The 27,972-nt window shown below is 31.6% G+C and overlaps 2 pseudogenes across 2 annotated transcripts in view; one reads left to right on the top strand and one right to left on the bottom strand.

The window, feature by feature from the left end:
• On the top strand, positions 1-27,480 carry LOC143251247 (neural-cadherin-like; annotated as a pseudogene). The gene is made up of 13 exons (XR_013028547.1): positions 1-283; positions 1,338-1,628; positions 2,081-2,328; positions 2,766-3,043; positions 4,550-4,898; positions 6,303-6,545; positions 7,882-8,062; positions 9,017-9,183; positions 16,060-16,363; positions 17,614-17,794; positions 18,695-18,935; positions 19,340-19,591; positions 26,410-27,480. The product of XR_013028547.1 is annotated as a neural-cadherin-like (transcript).
• Positions 1-27,972, bottom strand: part of LOC143250338 (neural-cadherin-like) — a 393,110-nt pseudogene that overhangs the window by 128,760 nt on the left and 236,378 nt on the right. The gene's annotated exons all lie outside the window — the stretch shown is intronic.

The raw sequence follows: 27,972 nt of genomic DNA on the forward strand, positions 1-27,972 counted from the left end.
ATGATTCTGATTTTCCTTGATTGCCAGTCTTATTCAGTCATGTTTAGACAGTTTTATTCTTTTCTTTTAAAAGATGGTGCTGATGGAGATGGAATGGCAATTGTGAGGTCAAAAGTAGAGTTTGATCGAGAAGAGAAGAAGGAATACCACGTGCCTATTTTGATAAAGGATAGTGGGGCTATATCAATGACTGGTACCAGCACATTAACTGTGATAATTGGTGATGAAAATGACAATCTCATGCTTCCAGATCATAAAGACATTTTTATATATACATTTAAAGGTTTGTGTCAATTGATAGAAAACATTAAATCTTTACATTTGGGCTATAGTTCATAAAAATTAACATCACTCATTTATTGTTTGCTTTCTGTCACTGTTAACACTTTAAATGCTTTTATTTTATTAGAATCTACAAGTATTCATCAGGTTTTTTTCTGGTTACATCTAAAAAAGGTTTTGTCTGAAGCTTTGTATTTATTCCTAAAATTTTTCTGTGTTTAAAAAAGTACAAAAGCAGATGGAAAAATTAGAAAGTTATGAAAGATACCTCACAATGCATTTTATGTTCTCTCAAAGATTGTTTCTTAATGACTGCAACAGTTATTAAATTATTATAAACAACTGAAAGTATAAAAAGTTGATTAATGTGTTTCAAAATAGCCCTTTAACCTTTCTTAACGTAGGATTACATTTTATAACACAAAATGTTCAGTATGTTTGGGAAAAAACACTAGGTTCTTTTCAAAATAGACTAATGCATTTCAATCTTCATGAACTTTATGTTATTCTGTAAGGACAAAGTGCATTTTACAAGTATCTTCCTGATATAAACTACATCATTCTGCTAAGAATGTCTATACAGAGATTATTTGGTACCAGTAATGTTGCTCCCCCGTGGCACAGTGGTATATCTGCAGACATACATGCTAAATACCAGGTTTCGATACCCGTGGCAGGCAGAGCACAGATAGCCTATTGTGTAGCTTTGTGCTTCATTCTAAACAAACAAACCAGTAATGTTGGTTATCTTTAAAACTCCACTTTTTAATATTTATGTATTATATTGAAAATACCATTAAAAATGAAAGTATCTAACTGATAATCAGTGCACTCTTTTCACTATAAATATTAATTTTCTGATTAATAATTTGTAATATTAAGTATTTTTAATCAGGTTGTTATTCTTGATTATCTTAATTAAAGTACAGAATATTTTAAAGTTATTTTACCTGTGATCTTTGTGTATTAGTGTTCTTTTAATTAGAAGCTCCAATTATCATCAATGTCTCTTTTTATTAAGCCATTCACTTGTATGTCTTTTGACACTCTTTCAGGACAAGCTTCTAACACTCCAATTGGACGAGTACATGTCACCGACTTGGATGACTGGGATCTTCCTGATAAAGTCTTTGCTTGGTATAATAATATACCCCATCCAATCTTTGAGTTGGATCCAGAAACTGGAATTCTGACAATGAGAGAGGTAACACCTGGGGGCAAATATTCTTTGTCCTTCGATGTATTTGATCGTCAGCACACAAAATCTGTGAGAGCAACAGTAGATGTTACTGTACAAGAAATTCCAGAAGAAGCTATTCACAATTCTGGCTCCATCAGAATCCTTGGTGAGTATACATGTTTATTAGTTATAATATCAATATTACAACCTGGATGTGATTATAAAGATCTAAGTAATTATAAAAGAAAGCTTTAAACTTTTTTATACGTAAATAACTTTTTACATTGGTTATTCAAACTTTAAATGTGTGTCAAATAAATTATTTTTATTATTTTATTCTCTAATTTAATGCATTTCTTCCCAAGTAGTTTTAAGTTTGAAAATTATCTTGTTTCTGTGTCATAACAGTCAGTCTGAATAATAGACTAATTCAGTTTTTTGCATACAATTTTTTCTTGTTTTTGCACTTAAATCTTTTCTTTAAACATAATTGCATTAATTTATTTGCATACAAAAGAAATATTTATTGAATTATTGTTGAGCCAAACAAGGAAGATACACAAAAACTATGTGCAGTTTTTACAGTGTATTTAAGTTTTCATATAACCCTGACTTTAGGGACTTCTGCTGAAGACTTTGTGCGTGTTCTTGACTGGAAGAGTCAAGCTGTGAAGAAAAGCAAGTTTGACAAGTTCAGAGATACTCTAGCAAGAGTGTTAAAACTTGACCACAAAAATATCAATATTTTTACTGTGTATCCAAAGCAAGAAGAACCGCCAATAGCTGACATCAGGTTTGCTGCACATGGGTCTCCTTATTACAAAGCTAGCATGTTAAATGGAGCAGTGGACTTAAACCGAAAACTGGTAACTTGAACTTTTGAATATACGAAAACCTTTTGTAGCTGTTTAAAACATGTGTATAACATTTTTTTTTCTTCAATAAAATATGTAATTTTAATTTTTCTTAACAAAAATGATTATAAATTTAATGTATTTATTTCAACTCTGTGACGAAATTTTTATTTGATTTATACTTTGGCTCTATCAAATGGCAAATGTTTATATTGCTCATGACCATGTATGTGTTGGTAACTCAACTGATTCATTTAAAAATAGAATGAACTAATTAAAATAACTTTGCAGGTTTTGTGAGATACATATGCTTTGTACTATATAATATTAGGATATATTTGTGATTTGAAATATATGAACAGGAGTATATTTTACTTAGTTTTTCAAGTTCTTATTACATCAAAGTAAGACTGCCTTTTATAATATGAAACTTTGTCACTGGTTTACAGATCGAACAGTCAGTAGGTATCAAGATCATTATGGTAGGAATTGATGAATGTTTATATGAAAATGTCAATTGTGAAGGAAGCTGCACCAGTAGACTTGTAATCGAAAAGAACCCTGTTGTTATTAATGCTAACAAGACTGCATTTGTTGGAATCAAAAGTTGGGTGGAACCTCAGTGCACGTGTGGAGCACGGGAGTTCTCCAGAACAGAAACTTGTGAGAAATTTCCTCCAACGTGCCTCAATGGTGGAAGATGTCAAATCGTTGGGAGTGGCATAAAGTAAATAACTCTTATATTTTAATTCCTTATTTTGAATGCATCATTTATCTAAGTAATATTAAAAACGTAACATGCACCACAAAAGGATGGGCTATGTACAATGAGAAAAAAAGTACTATTTCAAGTCAAGAGCAATACATTTATTTTGTTAATTTATTAACATTTGTGATAAAGGTTTTTTTTGATACACTTGATAAAGGTATATTTCAGGTATGAATCTAATCTTACTGTAGAAAAATTATCTGATATCATACATAAAAAGGTTTTTGCAGACAATCAATAATAAAATAAGTAATGGTTGCATTAAAAGCACTGATAATGTTTGTAGTTTCCCCATTAAGCCTATAAAGTAACTAAATATAAATGGAGCTATCAAAATATATATTTAATGTACTTTTACAACTGTTTTTAATTAAATACATTTTGTTCAGTTACAAGAACAAAAATTGATATGATTGGAAGTCATTTACAAGAGGTATTAACATAAAAACTAAATTTAGAGGATGAAATACCACACTTAAACAGGAAAGTTTCTTATTAATCCACAAACTTTCCAGCTCTTTAATAAAAATGTTATTTTTCACATGATATTCCAACCAGTAACGTTTCTTCCTTCATTAAAAATTAACATGATTTCATGGATGTGTCAAGGATGCTTTATTTACAGGAAGTGTTATGATAGCCTCTAACAAGGTTTTCTGTGGTCTAAATATTATCTAATAAACTAGTACCTGATCACACAGTTGTACAGGTGAAACAAAAATGAATTAGAAGATTTGTTCCTGAAAAAAAGTCCAATTTTTAACTCAGTTACTCAACTGATTATCTTTGTGGAGATGAGTGCCAAACATTTTTTAACATAACTGAGGACTTAAGGTCAAGAGTATAAAGTGCCTGAAAAAGGTATTGATCATTTAGGGCATTATTACACGTGTTTTCAGATCATCTATTGCAATTTTAAGTGGTTCATAGGTAAGTGTTAAATACTGGAGGATAGGGGTTATTGAATAAGTTCTTAGTTGTTTAATTATATCAATAGGTTTGCACTGTAGCTTTAAGCACATTTTTTTAAAATGAAACACAAGAGAATAATGCAAATAGAACTCCTTCAGTAACTTCTGTACAGTTATGAATGTGGTGTACGGTGTGATATTCATTGTGTAGTATAATCTGATACATTTTTATTGTACAATGATATAAAATTTAATCAAACAAATAGACTTAATAAGAAACATGCCTGTCTCTGATGTGAATAATATTTAAAAATGTTTTGAATGTGAACTTTATTCTTATGAACTCCTTTCACCTTTCTTGTTGGGTCTTAAGACAATGATTCTGGGTTCCATGCTGAGTCCATGATTTGTTCTGAAGTCCAGTACATTGTATCAAGACCAGACTAAAAAGAAAAAAGAGGCCAGTGGAAAATATTGTCCACACATTAAATACACTGGCTAAGCCTGCCTTGAAAGGATGTTTTAAATGTTTTGTTATCATTTGCCATCACAGATGTACTTGCATGAAAGGGTTCACAGGACCACAGTGTCAACAAACAACTCGTTTCTTTAATGGAAATGGATGGGCATGGTTCCCTCCACTGGAGCAGTGTGAAAATTCTCACTTCAGTATAGAGTTCATGACTAAAGCAGAACATGGACTGCTACTGTACAATGGACCAATCTCTGAGCCTGATGATGGAGAGGAAGGTGTGCAAGATTTTATATCACTAGAACTCAAGAATGGAAGACCAAGATTACTCATTGACTTTGGTTCCGGCACAGCAGAAGTGATTGTTAATACCAAGAAATCTTTAAGTGATGGATTTTGGCACCAGCTAGATATATTTTGGGAAAGAGAGGTATTATAATTATTTCATACATCCCTTAAGATATATAGACAAAATAAAGTAAAAATATTCCAGGGAATTGTTTAATTTACAGAATCTAATACAATAAGATCTACTGGTTATATCCAAGTTTTCTTCCACTGTTTATTTTTTAAGGTTTTCAATGATAGTTAGTTATACTTTCTTCAAGTAGAAAAATATAGTTACATTTTACACTGAGTGAAAAGCTGTAAAATTAAATGAGGGGAAGTGTTTTCTTTTAACCTAAATTTTCATTTTTCTTGAAACTAACATAATATCTTAAAATTCTTATCGATATGTTTCAATTGCATTCAGTTATTAAGTATTTACCTCTAATGTAAAAGTTTGCAAGTATCATATAGTATCAGTGAAGCTTTTGGATTTGCTTGAAGACCCAGTATGGCCAGGTGGTTAGGGTGCTCGATTCATAACCTGAGGGTCACAGGTTCAAATCCACATCACATCAAACATGCTCGCCCTTTCAGCCATGAAGACATTGGTAAAAGAATATCCCAAGAGTTGGCAGTGGATAGTGATGACTAGCTGCTTTTTATACTACTAAATTATGGATAGCTAGCACAGATAACCCTCTTGTAGCTTTGCATGTAATTAAAAACAACAACAAGTAAACAATTTGCTTATAATATTTTCTATAGTATTTAGTTATTCCTATTCATTGTTTCTAACATAAATAACATTAGGTAAATTTTATACTGTAATTTATGTGGTACTAAAGAGCACTCATATTCAATAAAAACTTACATTTCTGTAACTCATGTTCACTGTGATGTACTAGTTTGTGTCTATTATAAATAAGACTGTGAATTTTTTAGAAAGAATAATGGATAGTTTTTACCAACTAGCACATTTTTTAATTTGTTTGTAGCTGTAAACATTTAGATACAAAATTCTTCAACATATGACAGTAATTGTTTTCTGCAGACAGTCAGTATTGAAGATAGAATTAAATGACAGGAAATAAAAAAAACTATGAGAAACATTCTGTTTACTTCTGTTTACTTACAAAATATGACAACTGTTGTGAGGTAGTTTACTTTTTAATATATACTCAACTTTTTCTGTCTTTTTTTTTTTTTTGATTTACAGTAAATCCCTCAGATCCCTCAAAACATATCATTAAATACTTTGTATCATATTTCCATTTTTAATATACCTATATATGTGTGTACATAAGATGTCCAAGGATTACTTATGTTCTATTTTGAAACATTTACAGTAATTTTCAATTAGTATGTCGCAAATTTAAGAATATTCATTTATATGTAAACTCTTACAAAAACACTTGCAAAACCTGCATTAGGTTTACTGAAGCTATACAATAAACAATTGTAATGTATATGACTTAAAATGTTTGCTGACTTTTATTTTTTTTAGAATGTGCGTTTAATGGTAGATCATTGTGTTGACTCTGACCATAAAAACACTGATCCACCCACCTCAGACAGGTCCAGATGTGAAGGGACAAAAACAATACCCCCATTTAATGAGTTTCTCAATGTGAATGGTCCACTGCAACTCGGAGGAGTCCATCATAAAATCTTGAATTTTGACTGGGATAAACAACACATGCGCACTGGATTTGAAGGATGCATTAGGAATGTTATTCATAATAGTCTGGTAAGTAAAACATCCATCTGGACTGAAGAGTTATTTTGTTTTGATTATTTTCCTAGAGTCACTTTCTTCAAGCTTATAGGTTGGTCCCCAACTGGATGAGTGGTTTCATTGTACTACAATTATTATTTTCTTAAAGATTGAATTAAGATATTCACCAGTGTGTGAGTAGTGAGTTTACATTTTATATTTAAAAACTTGGAGCTCAATTTTAAGAGTATGGAGTACAAGGCATCCTATTGTTTAACCCTTTCGGCGAGGTTGGCGACCACAATCTATTTGAAGGCTCAGCTCGGCAGGTGACCTTCCTTTATTCCTGTTACTCTCATGTATTGAATGTAACATATATAGTATTGGGTACAATCACTGAATATTTCAGGGACTTTTGTTGAGTTATTGCCGAGATATCATGCTTTTAGTACCGATACCGTAATTAGTTGAAGTATCAAACATATATATTAAGTGCTATGCCAAACATTAAAAGTTGTTATTCAGTATCAAAAGGGTTAAAATAAAACACGATCATTAAAATATCTCCTATTTCGTGGCAATTTTATTTAATATTTTCACTATGGTGAAACAGGTATTCTGTATAAGCAATGTAAGCTGCTAACCAAAGATCACAAACAACCAATGAATTCTATATAACAGACTTAAGTTACTCTTAACAAATATTTAAAATATATACACAATGCCCCAAAAAGGTGGCTCAACACATCTCAGATGTATGTATGAAAATATACTCCATGTAGTTATGCAATAAAAACGTGGTTAGTTGTGTAATTCATGTCAGTTGAGGATTTTTATTTGACAAATAGTATTTCAGAATGATTGTTGCTGTTTGGATTAAGCTGTATATCTTTTTTCTTTTTACTAAAGAATATAAATATAAACAAACTTTAAAGTAATATCAAAACCAAATCCTCAAAAGTTATTTGTATTTAGTAATTAGTTCTTCAATACAATACAGTTGGTGAAATCTCTTGCAAGTTCAAACACAGATAAAAATATTAATGAAGCAAATCAAAATTATTAAATATAAAAGATTAGTAAAAGACAACCAGGACTTCTAGGAACAGCATTTTTCTGATAAAAACCAAGTTATTCATTAAGAAGATAAAATGAATGAGATAGGTGCATTGATAATGAATTGTTTTGTTTGTTTGTTTGTTTTTTTGGATTCACAATAGGTAATCTAGAAATTGTCTCTTTCTGAGTAATAGTAAGCTATTCACTAAACAAAAACCAGTTTAAAAGCCATAGATGCATTGATAATGTATTGTTGATTTAAGTCTCAGACCTACAAGAGTCTGATCAGTTTCTTTGATTGTGTTTTTAGTTGTATGACCTGGCATCACCTGGAAGCTCAGCTGGCAGTCAGGTTGGATGTCCACCAAGTGATAAAAAATGTTTTGATAATAATATAACATTGAATTGTGAAAATGGATACTGTGAAGCATCATATTATATGGCTGTTTGTGTTTGTCATCCAGGCTGGCAGGGTCCTCAGTGTAATAAACGTAAGTATCAGTTTACCAACCAAGCTGACACTGCTTTGGTTTTTCTGAAAGATGCATTTGTGTGTATAATACAGGCTGGGTCCTTTTTCAGTACAGAAGAAATCATTTTAGATGTCTTATCCAGACTAATTTGTAATATTTCTATGTTAAAGATAACTATGTTAGTCAGTCATAGTGACCTATTAATGTAATGAATATAAGTATTGTCTATTAAACTTACCACTCTAATGATCTGCTTTGTGTAAGTATGAGTAATTGAAAATACTGTGGTCTTTGTGCACTATGGGCAAGTAGATGTGTGAATTTAACTGGTTTCGATACTAGTATGAGAAACGTAATGATGTATAATATATTCTCTGTTTATTCTTGTTCTCATTAACAGTACTGATTAGACTGCTTAATATACCTAATTTCATTACTTTTTAGACATTGTTTTGCATTCTTAGCTTCATATATATGTATTTACAACTAACCCAAATTATTCAAAGTTTACTTAACCTTGTAAGATGTTATTGGATTGTGACCAAAAACATAATCAACAATGAGTGTACCTGAACAATGAGAAATTCATTCTAATCTTTGTAAGCGGAAGCTTAAGACAGGTCTACTTTCTTAGGTATACTTATTATCAGTTTTAATTTTTGTTTCACTTCAAGTAATTAGCTTTCTCAGTTTGGAAGTTTATGTTAATCCTAATTAACAGTGTTTAGTGTGATTAGTGTAAGTGTCATTGTTATTCTTACTGAATTACAATACATTATTTTGTTTATTATAATTCATAATTTCTCTTCTTTGGCATTTTGATACTGAGACAAATGTGTTCTAAGTAGCTATGGTGATGTGTAAAAACACAACTGCTTATGTGATACGTGTGATGTTTTGTAATAAAGTTTGTTCTTCATAGTTCTCAGGATATTGATATAGTAATGTTTAAAGTGCTTTTATCTATTTTAGCCACTCAGTCTAAAATGTTTCTGAAAAAAAGTTATATCAAGTATGCCCTTTCCTTCACACCTGATTCCTATAAGACAGACATTCAACTACAGTTTCGAACTCGACAGAAGCATGGTGAGCTATTCAGAGCTACCAGTAAGCATGGTCGTGAGTACTTTATCTTGGAGGTAAGTATGATGGTTTTGGTTTCAATAATTTTGTGTTTATTTATTTATCAGAACATTACAAGCTACCTAGAATTATAATAAACATAAGGAAAAGCTCTTTCGTTTTCTTTAATTACATTTCCCACTCAGAACCATGAGCATCATGATCTGCAAAACAGGACATGGGGGACAGCTATCCCCCTGGAATGTCAGAAGAAAGCTTACTTAAATGATTTATTTAAAAATTATATTAGTAAATAGCATTATTTAAATATAAATGATGAAATTAGGCTTACATAAATAAGCTGTAGCCAGCCAGAGCATTGCATTCAAACTTCAAGGCAATGGTCTATGCTCTGTGATAACATTCACTTACCTGGAATAAATTCTCCAGATGCCCATCAACAGTGTTTCAAATTATTTTGCTTATATATATATTTAACTCATAAAATATTGTGCAAAAAAAGAAATATTATTTTGAGACAAAGTAAACAATAGAGCACAGTAATGATATTTGTAATGAAGTACAAAGTAAGAAACAATCATGATTATTCAGTGCATGGCATGGCTTTACAAATTAAAATAAAGAAACTCATAAAAATGAACAATGAATCCTGTACTAGTGAACAAAGTAGCTCAAAGGTATTTATAGTAGTCTATGAAACTAACTAAAACTAAATTTGCAAAGTAATGTAAATAATGTAAAGTTGTAATAAAAACCAACTTAGCTGAATATGCAGAAATGTCTGAATTTGTGTTCACAAAGTGAGAAGCATATAGTTTTGAGCATAATGAGCATAGGTGTTTTATACGTAAACAAATCACAAAAACACTTGTCACTTGTATTTACGGTTAGGTTTCTTTTAGGAAATTACATGTGCTTTAAGTGTTGTTTGTGTGAACTACTTTGCAAATAAAAGAACTAAAGTTGAAATCAAAGCTAGTCATCATGAAATGACAATGACATTATGTCATTGTGTTACTCACTGCATTAAAATGGTTGACTAAACAAAAACAAAAAATCAAAATAGATAAAATGATTCTGAATGAAAATATCAATATGGAATCCAACCTTCTTGGACAAACGTCTTTTTAATGATACGACATTTGTAGTGTATGAGTGAATAAATTTGTGAGAAAAGTTCCAAAGAGACAAGCACAAGTGTATTATATATATAGATGCAGTATGAGTCTATTATTGTAGAATTATAACTCTAACATTTCACAGCTAGTGAAAAATGGTAGTAAGTATAATATCAGTGATAACGTGTATAATGTCAGTAATAAGGTGTAAAATGTCACTGCTAATAAGTATAATATCAGTGATAAGGTGTATAATGTCAGTAATAAGGTGTATAATGTCACTGCTAATAAGTATAATGTTAGTGATAAGGTGTATAATGTCACTGCTAATAAGTATAATGTCAGTAATAAGGTGTATAATGCCACTGCTAATAAGTATAATGTCAGTAATAAGGTGTATAATGCCACTGCTAATAAGTATAATGTCAGTAATAAGGTGTATAATGCCACTGCTAATAAGTATAATGTCAGTAATAAGGTGTATAATGCCACTGCTAATAAGTATAATGTCAGTAATAAGGTGTATAATGTCACTGCTAATAAGTATAATGTCAGTGATAAGGTGTACAATGTCACTACTAATAAGTATAATGTTAGTGATAAGGTGTATAATGTCACTGCTAATAATTAGAATGTCAGTGATAAGGTGTATAATGTCACTGCTAATAAGTATAATGTCAGTAATAAGGTGTATAATGTCACTGCTAATAAGTATAATGTTAGTGATAAGGTGTATAATGTCACTGCTAATAAGTATAATGTCAGTAATAAGGTGTATAATGCCACTGCTAATAAGTATAATGTCAGTGATAAGGTGTATAATGTCACTGCTAATAAGTATAATGTCAGTGATAAGGTGTACAATGTCACTACTAATAAGTATAATGTTAGTGATAACGTGTATAATGTCAGTAATAAGGTGTATAATGTCACTGCTAAGTATAATGTCAGTGATAAGGTGTATAATGTCACTGCTAAGTATAATGTCAGTGATAAGGTGTATAATGTCACTGCTAATAAGTATAATGTTAGTGATAAGGTGTATAATGTCACTGCTAATAAGTATAATGTCAGTAATAAGGTGTATAATGCCACTGCTAATAAGTATAATGTCAGTGATAAGGTGTATAATGTCACTGCTAATAAGTATAATGTCAGTGATAAGGTGTACAATGTCACTACTAATAAGTATAATGTTAGTGATAAGGTGTATAATGTCACTGCTAATAATTAGAATGTCAGTGATAAGGTGTATAATGTCACTGCTAAGTATAATGTCAGTGATAAGGTGTATAATGTCACTGCTAATAAGTATAATGTTAGTGATAAGGTGTATAATGTCACTGCTAATAAGTATAATGTCAGTAATAAGGTGTATAATGCCACTGCTAATAAGTATAATGTCAGTGATAAGGTGTATAATGTCACTGCTAATAAGTATAATGTCAGTGATAAGGTGTACAATGTCACTACTAATAAGTATAATGTTAGTGATAAGGTGTATAATGTCACTGCTAATAAGTATAATGTCAGTAATAAGGTGTATAATGCCACTGCTAATAAGTATAATGTCAGTGATAAGGTGTATAATGTCACTGCTAATAAGTATAATGTCAGTGATAAGGTGTACAATGTCACTACTAATAAGTATAATGTTAGTGATAAGGTGTATAATGTCACTACTAATAATTAGAATGTTAGTGATAAGGTGTATAATGTCACTGCTAATAATTAGAATGTTAGTGATAAGGTGTATAATGTCACTGCTAATAATTAGAATGTTAGTGATAAGGTGTATAATGTCACTGCTAATAATTAGAATGTTAGTGATAAGGTGTATAATGTCACTGCTAATAACTATAATGTCAATAATAAGGTGTATAATGTCACTGCTAATAATTAGAATGTTAGTGATAAGGTGTATAATGTCACTGCTAATAATTAGAATGTTAGTGATAAGGTGTATAATGTCACTGCTAATAATTATAATGTTAGTGATAAGGTGTATAATGTCACTGCTAATAATTATAATGTCAGTGATAAGGTGTATAATGTCACTGCTAATAAGTATAATGTTAGTGATAAGGTGTATAATGTCACTGCTAGTAATTATAATGTCAATGAAAAGGTGTATAATGTCACTGCTAATAAGTATAATGTTAGTGATAAGGTGTATAATGTCACTGCTAATAATTATAATGTCAATGATAAGGTGTATAATGTCACTGCTAATAAGTATAATGTTAGTGATAAGGTGTATAATGTCACTGCTAATAATTATAATGTCAGTGATAAGGTGTATAATGTCACTGCTAATAAGTATAATGTTAGTGATAAGGTGTATAATTTCACTGCTAATAAGTATAATGTCAGTGATAAGGTGTATAATTTCACTGCTAATAAGTATAATGTCAGTGATAAGGTGTATAATTTCACTGCTAATAAGTATAATGTAAGTGATAAGGTGTATAATGTCACTGCTAATAAGTATAATGTCAGTGATAAGGTGAATAATGTCACTGCTAATAAGTATAATGTTAGTGATAAGGTGTATAATTTCACTGCTAATAAGTATAATGTTACTGATAAGGTGTATAATGTCACTGCTAATAAGTATAATGTTACTGATAAGGTGTATAATGTCACTGCTAATAAGTATAATGTTACTGATAAGGTGTATAATGTCAGTGATAAGGTGTATAATGTCACTGCTAATAAGTATAATGTTAGTGATAAGGTGTATAATTTCACTGCTAATAAGTATAATGTTACTGATAAGGTGTATAATTTCACTGCTAATAAGTATAATGTTACTGATAAGGTGTATAATGTCACTGCTAATAAGTATAATGTTACTGATAAGGTGTATAATTTCACTGTTAATAAGTATAATGTTAGTGATAAGGTGTATAATGTCAGTGATAAGGTGTATAATGTCACTGCTAATAAGTATAATGTTAGTGATAAGGTGTATAATTTCACTGCTAATAAGTATAATGTTACTGATAAGGTGTATAATTTCACTGCTAATAAGTATAATGTTACTGATAAGGTGTATAATGTCACTGCTAATAAGTATAATGTTACTGATAAGGTGTATAATTTCACTGTTAATAAGTATAATGTTAGTGATAAGGTGTATAATGTCACTGCTAATAATTATAATGTCAGTGATAAGGTGTATAATGTCACTGCTAATAAGTATAATGTCAGTGATAAGGTGTATAATGTCACTGCTAATAAGTATAATGTTAGTGATAAGGTGTATAATTTCACTGCTAATAAGTATAATGTCAGTGATAAGGTGTATAATTTCACTGCTAATAAGTATAATGTCAGTGATAAGGTGTATAATGTCACTGCTAATAAGTATAATGTTAGTGATAAGGTGTATAATTTCACTGCTAATAAGTATAATGTTACTGATAAGGTGTATAATGTCACTGCTAATAAGTATAATGTCAGTGATAAGGTGTATAATGTCACTGCTAATAAGTATAATGTCAGTGATAAGGTGTATAATGTCACTGCTAAAAGTATAATGTTAGTGATAAGGTGTATAATTTCACTGCTAATAAGTATAATGTCAGTGATAAGGTGTATAATGTCACTGCTAATAAGCATAATGTCAGTGATAAGGTGTATAATGTCACTGCTAATAAGTATAATGTCACTGCTAAGTATAATGTCAGTGATAAGGTGAATAATGTCACTGCTAATAAGTGTAATGTCAATAATAAGGTGTATAATGTCACTGCTAAGTATAATGTCAGTGATAAGGTGTATAATTTCACTGTTAATAATTATAATGTTAGTGATAAGGTGTATAATGTCACTGCTAAGTATAATGTCAGTAATAAGGTGTATAATGTCACTGTTAATAATTATAATGTTAGTGATAAGGTGTATAATGTCACTGCTAATAAGTATAATGTTAGTGATAAGGTGTATAATGTCACTGTTAATAAGTATAATGTCAGTGATAAGGTGTATAATGTCACTGCTAAGTATAATGTCAGTAATAAGGTGTATAATGTCACTGTTAATAAGTATAATGTTAGTGATAAGGTGTATAATGTCACTGTTAATAAGTATAATGTCAGTGATAAGGTGTATAATGTCACTGTTAATAAGTATAATGTCAGTGATAAGGTGTATAATGTCACTGTTAATAAGTATAATGTCAGTGATAAGGTGTATAATGTCACTGTTAATAAGTATAATGTTAGTGATAAGGTGTATAATGTCACTGCTAATAAGTATAATGTCAGTGATAAGGTGTATAATGTTACTGCTAATAAGTATAATTTAGCAGCCAATTAAGTGTTAAAAATACAAAAAATCAAGAAATAAAGAATAATTACATTCAGAAACTGATTTAAGACAAGAAAAGAACTGCATAATAGATACTACTCACACACCATACTAATTACATGACACTAATTGAACATTAACTTCTTGAGAACTAAACAAAGAACTCTGTAAGAATACAAGATAATGCGAGAGCCACTGCATCTTAAAATCTCTCAAGAATCCCTCTTTCCTATTCATGTAAAGAACAGACAAAAGGATGTTTGGTTAATGTACTGTATTCTAGTTGTTTCTCATGTCACAGTTCTTGATACCCTCGAAGAGGTGAACTTTAATCATAACAAGCATCCAAACAATCCTATAAATAATTATCATGTTTATTCATGTTCATGATCCATTATCAGTGAAAAACTTGATAAAGTCACAAAATAAAAATATTTTTATAATAATTATTTTTTGTCTGAAAAGTCTGAACAAGAGAAGAAATGTGTGAATATAATTTTCAGAACCATATTTTCTTACTCTGAGAAACTCTACCAATGATCACTGAATAATTTTCCTATGCTATTAGTCTTACAATTAATAGCTAAATAGCAAGACACTGACCTGTAGTTGAAGTTATTTGTGCATAAAACAACACTGAGTAGTGTCACACTTAGTTACCATTATTCATAAAAACATGATAGGTAACATTCACATGTTTCCACTTTCTTTTAGTATGAGTTCATAGTCATGATATTATCTGTGTTCTGATTATGTGCAGATTTAACTCAACTAGTTGTTAAAATCATCATTAAACTGATTTTATTTCAACTTACCTTATTCCTTTGTCATTTTAAAGTAAGTGATACTTGTTACTGCCTATGGAAAACATTGCTTAGTCCAACCTTGTATAAGGATGTTGACAGTGATGTTCTTCAGTAATTATTCAGGTGATTTTAGGTTACAGCCACACCTAGATCTAATGAGAATGACCACTGCATAGCAGTGCTTGTTGCTCTTGGTCAGTGCAATATTTCTTAGAAACTAACAAAATTTGGCAGTTGTTTAGTTTTTCTTAAATTTTCCTTCAATTAGTCACATGTTTCTAAGACTTAGTCTTGGCCAAATAAATCAGAAAGAATGTAATTAAAGTAGTTGTCCAAAGTATACATTGGTGCTCTGCAAGTAGACATTGTGTTGTACTAAAACAAATGTTTTAGTACTTTGTCTTACAGCAGACAAATGTTTTAATACTTTGTCTTACTACAGACATATGTTTTAATACTTTGTCTTAGTACAGAAATATGTTTTAATACTTTGTCTTACTACAGAAATATGTTTTAATACTTTGTCTTACTACAGAAATATGTTTTAATACTTTGTCTTACTACAGACATATGTTTTAATACTTTGTCTTACTACAGAAATATGTTTTAATACTTTGTCTTAGTACAGACAAATGTTTTAATACTTTCTGTCTTACTACAGACAAATGTTTTAATACTTTCTGTCTTACTACAGATAAAAGATAAAAAACTGAGGCTTCGATTTAACCTGAACCCTCACAGAACAAGTGATGAAAAAGAATTGTGGCTGCCTCATGTTATGGTCAGTGATGGTCAGTGGCACTCTGTAAAGGTTTTAAGGCATGGCAGTACAGCTAGCATAACACTTGACGGGGGAGAAGGCCGTCGTTACAATGAGCTATTAGATTATCATAAACAACATCAGGAAATGGAAATTGAAAAACAGAATGTTGTGGCTGGAGGTGAAGTTCAATATGTTGGTCCAGGAGTTACATTAGTGGACAGTGACTTTGAGGAAGGTATGTTATTTATTTCTGTTGTAATTTTGCTAGTGATAGAAAAAAATATTTATAGAAGAGCCCTCTATGGCACAGTGGTATATCTGCAGACTCACTCTGATAGCAACCGGGTTTTGATACCCATGGTGTGCAGAGCACAGATAGTCCATTGTATAGCCTTGTGCTTAACTCTGCATAACCACTCAATTTTCTGAAAGAATAAAAAGTTCTTCAAATGTCACAGTTATCATATGTTTTTCGACCAACTAACTAAATAAATAATACCCCCCCCTTGGCACAATGATATGTCTGTGGTCCCACACTACTAGAAACCCACGGTGGGCAGACCATAGATAGCCCATTGTGTAACTTTGTGCTTAATAAACAAACAAATAAATAATATTGAAATATTAATTACCAGTCACATCCTTTTGCAAAATAAGTATTTCTAAAGTATTCCTGTGTGCTTGCAATATATTCTTATCACATTATGTGCAACATTCTGTTAACCCTTACTTAATTTACAATACAAAGTGTGAGTAAATAAATGCATGGAGTAAATTAATATGACAGATTTAAAATATTTTAAAATATTATGATATCATATGATTAATTCTTAAAATTAAAAATTAATGCATTACATAAGATAAGATCAGTTTAATTATTGCTTTAATAAATAGATATAACATTAGGATTCAACTTATTTAATAACAACATAAAACAATTTTGTGGAAAATAATAATTGTTTTGTATGAATTCCTATTGGTAAAACATATTTTCTCAGAATGTACAAGTATGCATGGATCTGATTTTCAGAGAATGTGTTTCTAATATTTGTAAATCCAATTTATATGAATCTCGAATTTAGTGCTACTTCGGTTTATAATCAGTCATACACGTTGTATGTAGGTCCATCCAGTATGAATCTTAGCTTCTATGTTACTTCAGTCCTTATTCATTCACTGATGTTATTAAATGTTAATTATTGTAACTTGAAGCCAGTGTTACATTATTGTAACCTCTACAGGCACAATTATGTATTTCAAGTATTTAAATATTGTCCTTAGTTTTGATATGGAGAATGTTTTATTATGAATTTCCTGGATGTATTTGAAAATAATGCTTTTAAAGTTATGATTTTGTTTTTTTCTCGTTTGTGTGAAAAAGCTGAATGACACATTTTTCATGGTACAGTATGGTTACATTTTTGCAGCAAAATTAATATTTTGTGATTAACAGTAGAAAAATGTTCATTTCCCTAATTTGTGTAGGCTGTATCAGTGATATTCGATTAGACAAACGTATCCTGCCAATGGAAAATGGCTCTGAGAATGCAGCAGTTATAGAATGGAACAACTTGATCCAAGGCTGTCCATCTAACTACCCCTGTAAAGGGGTCATCTGTCCACCTCCTTTTATCTGCAAGGATTTGTGGCTTCTTCATGAATGCAGGTACAATATTTCTTCAAATCCCTTTATATTTATATATAGAGCTTGGAAACCTGTGTAAAAAAGTATTTTGGTTTCATTAAGTGTGAATACATATTTGTGAAAAGTGCATTTTATAAACAACTACATTGTATTATTTTCATTCTGTATGAAGTTTATTATAATGAAATATCACAAAGTGAAAGTTAACAATACAATTGCAAGGAAGAAAATACTTATATTAATAATCTGAAATTATATATTTTTTTCAAGAGTTTGGTTAAACTCAGTTATAGCAGGTTCCACACAATCTAGACAATTGCTTTAAAATATCTAGTAAGTTAAGTCTGGGTTGTACTGAACGTTGGATAACAATATCAAGTTTACTTATGTTCATATTTAGACTTCATTAATTATAGTGCTCTGAAATTGTACTTTTCTTCAATAAGTATCAGAGTTTAGGGATAAATACAAAATCTTTGTATGTGTGTGTGGATTTGTATTTAAGTATATATATATTCACCCACTTATATAATGGTAACAACCTCAATTTTAAAACTTTAAATAATTGCACAGGTGTGTCTTCAGAAAAATGTCCTTTTTTATTTAATATTGTAAGTTGATTTTGTGGTTAATTATGAGCTCATAAATTTCAATTATCTGTGTTTATATATATATATATTATATAGGAGGAGGGGGAGAGAAGGTGAGTCCACAAAGGGGCTAAATCATGTACACTTGTTTCATTTTATTTTAAAATATTATTTATAAACCTGCTTCACATTTTCTCAAGATACTCTTCAGTGCGAAAATTTTCCACCATTTATTTATCTCCACACACAAAAATCATTACAATTATAACATCAACTTTCTATGACTTATCATGTAACTTCAATACTGAATACCATTAGTTTTAAATTACAGATGTCCTGATGGCTTTGTAAAACCCCAGATGGGCATAATTGCACTGATGCAGATGAATGTGTTTATGGTCCTTGCTTTAATGGTGGAAGGTGTGTGGATCTACCAGATGGAGAAGGTTACTATTGTTTATGTTCTGATGGATACACTGGTGTTAACTGTCAAATACTTGTGGAAGCCAATACCATTAAACTTAGCATGGGTGCCTTAGCAGCCATTTTGGTCTGCTTATTGTTCATTTTAGGTTAGTGTTTTCTTTATTTATTGTAAATGTGATTATTTCTTAAGTGTTTAGAAACTACATCTCTACTTTTAGCTTTTATTTAACTTGATTCTTTGCATAAAGATTTGTAATAATAAATTGGAATTTTAGTTCTGTTGTCAAGATTTTGGTCAAATCGGGTTGGTCATAAGTACTGTAGTGAGATGGAATCACATTTTAAAATTCTTTGAACGTTTTTGGCTTTTTCTTACACTAACTCTTAAGCTAGAAATCACTAAAATTTATCTTTCTAAAGAATTAAGAAATACATTGCTTTCTATTACTCTTGTTTCTAATAAGTAGAAATTGTTCATACTCCTGGGAATGAAGATGGATAAGGGTGTTAAGTTGACCCATGGTTTTAATGGGAAGTTTTTTTTTTTTAGTTTTAGTACTCATCATTGTGGTGTACAATAAGAATCATAAACCACAAGAAAAAGTTAATTCATACATAAGAGACGACACCCGAGAGAACGTAGTCACTTATGCTGATGAGGGAGGAGGCGAAGAGGACATGATTGGCTTTAATAGGAATGTACTGAAAGTTCCAGTTGACTCCAACAACACACCACCAGATGTCTCTCTTGTCACTGTGCCTCACATGACCCAAACACAAAAAGATAAAAAACAAAAAAAAGGTAAAAAATCGGGTGTTTTGTAGAGCAGTTTCCTTCATTTTAAAATCCTAACAGAGTACCTCCAGCAACTACGTCATTATATGCAGTATTTTTGTGTTTTTAAATGTCACTTGATTAGATTTTTTTATTTAAAATAAATAATAGCCACATTTCTTTCATATTTGATGTGTATTTACTTTTTGTAGAAACAGTAAATGTGTGATATAGTTTTTAAATTGCACCCTTTAAATAACAGTAAAAACACCAAACACCACCAAAGGACAAAAACTATTAAAGAAATTTTTATAAGGTAAGTCAATGTTAGGGTAAAATCATTTCTAATGATAGATGTCAGCATTAGCAGGTTTACCTATTGATCAGAAGTTTATATGCCTCAAAGTATGTTAGAGTTCTATATATGGAGATTCTGACTCAACTACTTTTCTAAATCTGAAACAGATATGAAGAAAACTGAAAACATTTAATACTTAGATTATAGAACAACTGTTGTTCAGTATATTTGAATGGTAAATCAGTAGAATTGAATATCTTAATTGTAAAGTTTTAATAAGGTGCTCAGGAGATTAAAAATAAATTATAATGCTTCATTTTTAAGGTTTAAAAATTGTAGCAGAGAGGGAGCCACTCTTGGTTGAGGCTATCAGTGATCTTATCTGTAGTGAAATGGAGAGGTATTCTCCAAGACTGCATTTGGGTGATTTTATCTGTAGCGAAATGGAGACATATACTCCAAGACTGCATTTGAGTGACCTTATCTGTAGTGAAATGGAGATGTATACTCCAAGACTGCATTTGAGTGATCTTATCTGTAGTGAAATGGAGACGTATACTCCAAGACTACATTTGAATGATCTTATCTGTAGTGAAATGGAGATGTATACTCCAAGACTGCATTTGGGTGATTTTATCTGTAGTGAAATGGAGACGTATACTCCAAGACTGCATTTTGGTGATCTTATCTGTAGCGAAATGGAAATGTATACTCCAAGACTGCATTTGGGTGATCTTATCTGCAGTGAAATGGAGATGTATATTCCAAGACTGCATTTGAGTGATCTTATCTGTAGTGAAATGGAGATGTATACTCCAAGACTACATTTGAATGATCTTATCTGTAGTGAAATGGAGATGTATACTCCAAGACTGCATTTGGGTGATTTTATCTATAGTGAAATGGAGATGTATACTCCAAGTCTGCATTTGGGTGATCTTATCTGTAGTGAAATGGAGACATATACTCCAAGACTGCATTTGAGTGATCTTATCTGTAGTGAAATAGAAATGTATACTCCAAGACTGCATTTTGGTGATCTTATCTGTAGCAAAATGGAAATGTATACTCCAAGACTGCATTTGGGTGATCTTATCTGTAGTGAAATGGAGATGTATACTCCAAGACTACATTTGAATGATCTTATCTGTAGTGAAATGGAGATGTATACTCCAAGACTGCATTTTGGTGATCTTATCTGTAGCAAAATGGAAATGTATACTCCAAGACTGCATTTGGGTGATCTTATCTGTAGTGAAATGGAGATGTATACTCCAAGACTGCATTTGAGTGATCTTATCTGTAGTGAAATGGATATGTATACTCCAAGACTGCATTTGAGTGATCTTATCTGTAGCAAAATGGAGACATATACTCCCGAGACTGCATTTGGATCTTCAACATTTTCGAGAGGCTTTAGATTCGGTTTTTTTTCTGTGCCTTCTTTTAGTCTGTTGGATTTTCACTTCCCCTGTGGGTCAATTATAAGTTTAAGGGCTTGCAGCACTGGGGTCCAGAGTTTGATTCACTAAGGTGGGCATGGCAGATGGCCCATAGTTGCTTTGCTCTAACAAAAATAACTTTCTTTTCCACCATCTTTAAATTACTTATGAAAAATGAAAAGGAGACCACTTTGGAATAAGCTGCCTTTAATTTGTTTTTCTTTTGTTAGTTCTTTGAGTGTGTGATGTTTTGGGCTGTTTTGGGGTTGATTTTAAGCTCGCAACTTAATTAATGGCTAAAAGATCTGGAAACAATTTTTTTTTCTCCATACACAGAAATTGTGGTTCATGATGGAAAATTTTCTTCTTGCATACGTGAAGAAACAGTTAGGCTTTATCCAACATGTTTTCAAAACTTTGTGAATTTGCCTACCACCACCAGGTAGAGGCATTTTTCCATCTCTCAAATAATATCTGCTACTCAATTTTCAGGATTCTAAGGCAGAATTTGTAGATTACCTGTATAGGTCTATATCCCCTGATAGGACAGAATAATTGTAAAAACTTATAACTAGACTTCAACATTTTGTTTCCTTTCATTTCACTTTGTTAGAAGACTCTCAAGATCGTTAGTTTCATTGAGGACAAACTGGATCAGTTGTTGGCATGAATGTTGGCTTAATTTTCGGCTTCTACATTTACACTCACTTGTTTTTGGGGTCTTGAATTTAATTGGCTCCTACAGGGAGATCATAGTTCTAAACCTATTTGTGAGTACCTATCTCAGATGTCAGACCTTTAGTACCTTGGTACTCAGAATAGATTCTGACTATATCCAAGGTTTACACTGCTTAGACAGATTGCCAGAAGTATTGGTGATTATTGTATACTTTCAGGAACTGTGGGGCCTCAATTCCAAGAATTTCTAGACATGTGGTAATCTTAACCATCAGTCCAGAAACTCTGAAGGTCTTTGTATTATAGGTAATCATTCATTTCACATCTTCCCCAATATTATCCTTTCAACCTCTAAGATTTCCATCTGCCACAGTTCATTGAGACTTGCAACTTAATTCTAGGGTTATATGAGTCTAGTTGGTCTAGGGATAGTGAGAGAATCTGGCTAGTTCTTCAGAGCTTTTATTCCTTTTAGTTGTTAGAGTATGAAGACAGGAGATTAGTGTCTAGTCAAAGATCTTTCTTGTCTATATCAGTGCTTAAATTCTCCAAGGTTCACAAGTTAATCATTATTAAATCTGTTTTGATTTCTTTATTGAGATTGTAGATATCTAACTTGGTTGTAGTTGGCTCCTATCTGCACTTTTCCTTAGTAGCAGAGTTTCACCGCTACCAGCATTTGTAGTGCACGAGGGTCAAACACTGAAATTTTGGGTTTTTTCTTCCTTTGGTCTTGCATAGGATTAACATGGGTTCTGCTGTATCATACAAGTTTTCTCATCTCCTTCATTCCATCTTACTGTGCACACACCATTTCATGAACGATTGATTACTGTTAGCATCACAACGACAATTATTAGACCGTCACATCCTGCTTCTACTTTCAAATACACACCAGACAGGTTTCTCTTTCTGGACTGCAACATCTATTATATGCCACCAGTCTGAGTATTTTTATTTTTCATCTCATCTCTCAGTCTGGTTCAGTTGTCTCCCATCCTGCTCAATGCTATAGAATAGGATGCTACCTTTCCTTCTCTCATAGCAGAGACTGTTTCTTTCTCTTCTGGGAATGTTAGCATCACTTAAATATATCAGGACAAGAACACGTGATCCTTTTATTGACATTTAAATGACCAGGGATCACACATATTTATTTCCTGGTTTTCTCAGTTTTCTCATCTGGTATCATTCTTTGATCTTGGTGGTTTAAGCTGGAATGCTACTTTAAATTGCTTTCCTCTACTGCCACCTTCGTCCAGCGTTCCATTCTCTTCACAGATGTCATGTTTCAAGTGTGAGGTACCATACACTTACAGTCAGGAATACCAGAGTATGCACAGATGACAAGTATTTCCTACACAATGATTTCATTCCTCTTGCTCTTCAACAGACAAAGTCTCATGGTCTGGATTTTTTAAGGGAAAAATTGTTAGGCTATACTATTGTCAGATCTTGTTGATTGCACCCAGTTAACAACTTCAACCAGGTTTTTGCTTCTGCAGTCCCTTCTCTGGCTTGTTCAACTCTTCCTCTTTTCTATTATAGCTCTTTTTGATTGGGCAGCCATGATTGGATATGGTTCCTCTGGCTACCCAGAAATTCAAGCTTCTGGCACAGAGGTTATGCTTTCTTTCACACAGCTTTGGAGTTTACTTTCTAAGGTTGACATGTATCTACTTTAGTTTCTACTTAGTTCAAAAATCGCTTTTATCAGAAGTACTGATGTGTACATATAAGCAACATTGTATTGAGAGGAAGTTGAACCTTTTTCACTCAGTGGTGTCAACCGTTATGACTTGGCTCTTTGACAGAGGTATTTACATCTTCCACAGTCACTGCTGTTTTTGCAGCCTTGTTGACCACCATTCAGTTATTATAACAACATATTTTTAAGTCTCCAGTACTTTCCAGATTCTTCATGTCCTTTTTAGTAATTGGTCCCAAATGACCATTCCAGTTACCAAACAAGTAAATTCAGGTTACATATTCTTTCTCTATATCTGTTTGTGACCTGAAACTTATATGCTGTGTATCCCCTTTACCTGCAAATTTACTTTTTGTGGCTGCTGACCTGTGGACATCACTAGTCGGAGTGATTTGTGCCGTTTGACCACAGACCTCTTTCTGATTCTCTCTGTTTCCTCAAATTAGGTCTTCTTACCAAACACTCTGCCAGACAAGAAAGAGGCTCATTCCTTTTTTCTGATTCATTTGCTCAATCTTTCTCTCTGTGTTCAGTCAGATTTTAGTGTTGATCATAGTCAATGAGAATCTTAAAGGTTTTGTCGCCTTCACTTATACCTTTATTCTGGACTCTCTCTAAAAGTGAGGTATCTTCTGTTAATCTACATCTACTCAAGTTTCTCTTTTCTATGTCCTTAGCAGCCCCATCGAATTGCTGGCTGGAGGTCTCACATTATTTGGCTGATCTGGCAGTCTCTTCATCTGAGGATTTTATCCTACCCTCTTTAGCTATCTTAACTATTTCTGCCAGATTATTCAGCTGGGTGAGTATTTTTATTTCTACATTTCAGAGTCCCTTACCTTGTTTTCACAGGATCTCACTCTGTGGTAGGTGTTCCCTAGGCAGAATTGCTTTTATCACTAGCAACCACTATTTCATTACAATTACTACAGGTTGCAACAGAGTCCTTACAGATTAGGTATTCCATAAGATGACCTAGGAGCTCAGCAGGTGGTATTACCATACTATACTCAAACACCACTCTTGGAGTATCATGACTAAAGCTAAAGGGGCCCTACCAATCCCTGTTTATCATCAGATTGAATAAATAAGGGTCAGTTTACTTTTAGAAATTTATGGAACATGGGTCACCTATTACAATGTTCTTCAGGACTTCCCAACTTACATTATTTCCCAGATTCTACTACCACACCCAATTTCTGGTCAGGTGGCAGACAGAAGCTTTTTCTCCAGAATGTTAAAGTGAATTCCTCCCCTCTTGGAGAAAAGGGAAAAGCTGAGGGCCCTCCTAGCCAGTTCCCTGCATGTTATTGTTCTCAGATATCCATAGGAGCTATGCCAACTTATGGTTCAGATTTGATGCTAAGCAATCCTGTTGGGGTGTGCATAGACCTTCTTTTTGATCAATACCAGTTCAAAATATTTCATAGTTAATGAAATGTTTAGCCACACTTCAAAACCTTCAACAGAAGATTCAAGTAGCTTAAGAAATTTATGTTATTTGTAAATTCACACAAGAGTAGTTATGATTCAATGGTTTTATCCAAAGTATTATATTCAGTACTAAAACTAGTAAAATGTTTTACTGATACTAGAAATTGAAAGCTTTCAAGATTTAGTATAATTTTAGTATCATATTTCACTTGAATGAGAGCAATTGGAAAAACTGGAAACATTATTAAGTATTAGAAAATTAATTTCCTATATAAAATTTGAATAAAATATCCTGCACTACATTGTTATCATTTGTTGCTTTTTATTTAGGAATTTCTGTATTAAGTTTCACAAGTATAAAAATTAATTATTATATGTTTAATTATATAATTAAAATTATATGTTTAATTGGTTAAATATTGTATTTTTAATTTTGCCCATTTTATCTTTCTACTGATTTTTATTTTTGGAGTAGGTAAACTGGAAACATTACATGCTGTATGCCAAAATACCTACAAATCCAAAGAAAATATTTTACTATATAAAACCAAGTTTGACTGTTTGATTCAAAAACTATGAAGGAGACATTTTAATTCAAATCGTTAAATCTATAACTTGACACTCCCTCCTTTGAGCTTTATGGAAGTTTTGGAATTTGTATCTGTTTAAATGCTATTATTATTAATATTATTTTCTGGCCATTTTCTAAAAATTAGACCACACAATTTTGGAGCTTATAATATAGTTTTCGCAAGAGATTGTGTTGCATTTTGCTATTAGTTGCTCTTACAAAACCTATGGGCCCAGCATGGCTAGGTGGTAAGTGCACTCATCTCATAATCTGAGGGTAACAGGTTCAAATCCCCATCACACCAAACATGCTCGTCCTTTCAACTGTGGGGGTGTTATAATGTGACAGTGAATCCCACTATTCATTTGTAAAAGAGTAGCCCAAGAGTTGACTGTGGGCAATGATGACCAGCTTCCTTTCCTCTAGTTTTACATTGCTAAGTTAGGGGCAGATAGCCCTCATGTAGCTTTGCACAAAATTCAAAACGAACAAACAAGAAACCTATGAAATCTTTAAACAACACATATTTATTTCAGTGAAATTTCCACATTAAAAATTTAATCTATGGTGCACCTATCACATGCACGTCAATAATAAATAATTATATAATATGAACATCATTAATAAAATGTAAGTAGCCTTTTTTATATCTTTAGTTTCTCCTTTCAAACAGTTTAAAATTGATTTAACTAAAATATGTTATTTTTATTTTAGCACATCTACCACCAGTTCATTATGGCGAATATCCTATATCAATAGAAGAAGAATTATCTGATAGACTGCAAAAGGCAGATGTGAATCCAAGTGGTCCACCATATGACGATTTAAGGAACTATGCATATGAAGGAAGTGCAAGTTCTGCTGGTTCATTGAGCTCCCTAGCCTCTACTGCTGAGGACAATGAACAAGATTTTGATTATTTAACAGACTGGGGACCACGATTTTCCAAATTAGCCGACATGTACGAACAAGAAGAAGGTGACAATGAATAACGTATACATCTATAACATATACGTTTTAGTTTAGGTTCCAGTCAGTGCCATTTAATAATCGTATTTTGTCATCCTTCTCGACAAGTTGCTGTAAAGAAGAAACTGTTCAAGGTGATATTCTGTTCTTGTAAATCATCTCATAACTTTTTTTTTAGCATAAGATTCGTTAATAATTAATAAATTGCCACAAAGATGACATCCTATAAATTGCAGTGTAATAATAAATAAAAAAACAGAAAAGGTTTTTTATTGAACTTCAGAGTTTATGTAGGTTTTTGTTGTCTAAACTGTGGATAGTTACTAAAGTCCATAGTTAACTCATAAAAGTTTCCTCTTAGTTACTGGGTGTTTCCAACAGCCATAAAGTAGGCTTTAAAATTTTGTAAATAACGCCCAAACTCTTAGGTGGTCTCACAAAATGCATGCTCTGTTATACACAAATTCTTGTGTATTTGGTATAATGTTACTTGAAGGAAAGATTTTAAAGTGTTAAAACTTTACTAAGCAAAATGGTAAAAAGCTTAAAATGCTCAAAGTTTGCTGCTTGCATATATGTTTTAACACATGTAGCAAGGGAATTGTTATATTAAGTTTGTTTATTATAATATGATTTATGTATGGTACAATAAACTGTCTCCCGAAAAGGAAACTTACTCTTGTTAAAGAGAAAAAAAAACTACAGAAATTTTGGTGCCACATGTTAAGTAGTAAGAAAAATTTATTATAACTTTGAAATTCTTTTAAATTTAAAATAAAAATTAAAAGTCTAGAACATCAATAATATAAATGTACATCTTCTAATTGATCTTTCAAATAATCTATATTAAAATGTAGTGCTCCAGATATTAGTTTATTTAGTTTTCTCCTGAAATCAAGGTTATAAAACTTTTTTGTTTGGCTGTTTTTTCTTCAAGAAATTCCTATTTAACAAAAATGGGGAAAATATCTCACATTTTTGAATTTATTGAGCGAAATATTACCATTTGTACATAAAAATAACAATGAATATTAACAAAGTATTTTCATTGTTCTTTCGAGGAATTTGTGCAGATACATAAAAGCAGTATTCAGTATTCCTGTATTCAGGAAAGATACAAAAATATTTACATCCATCACTGTGTTCAGACATGAAGAAGCTGCGTTGTGAAACAACAGTGAAATAACCGTTAAGATGGTTACGAATAGCTCGATAATTTAAGTAGGATCCAAACTACCTTACTCTTTTTAACAGTTTCTATTCTTAAGAAATTACTAAACATTTTAGAACTGATAAATTTGATCCTGC

This window comes from Tachypleus tridentatus, chromosome 5, assembly GCF_004210375.1.
Source record: "Tachypleus tridentatus isolate NWPU-2018 chromosome 5, ASM421037v1, whole genome shotgun sequence".
Lineage (NCBI taxonomy): Eukaryota > Metazoa > Arthropoda > Merostomata > Xiphosura > Limulidae > Tachypleus > Tachypleus tridentatus.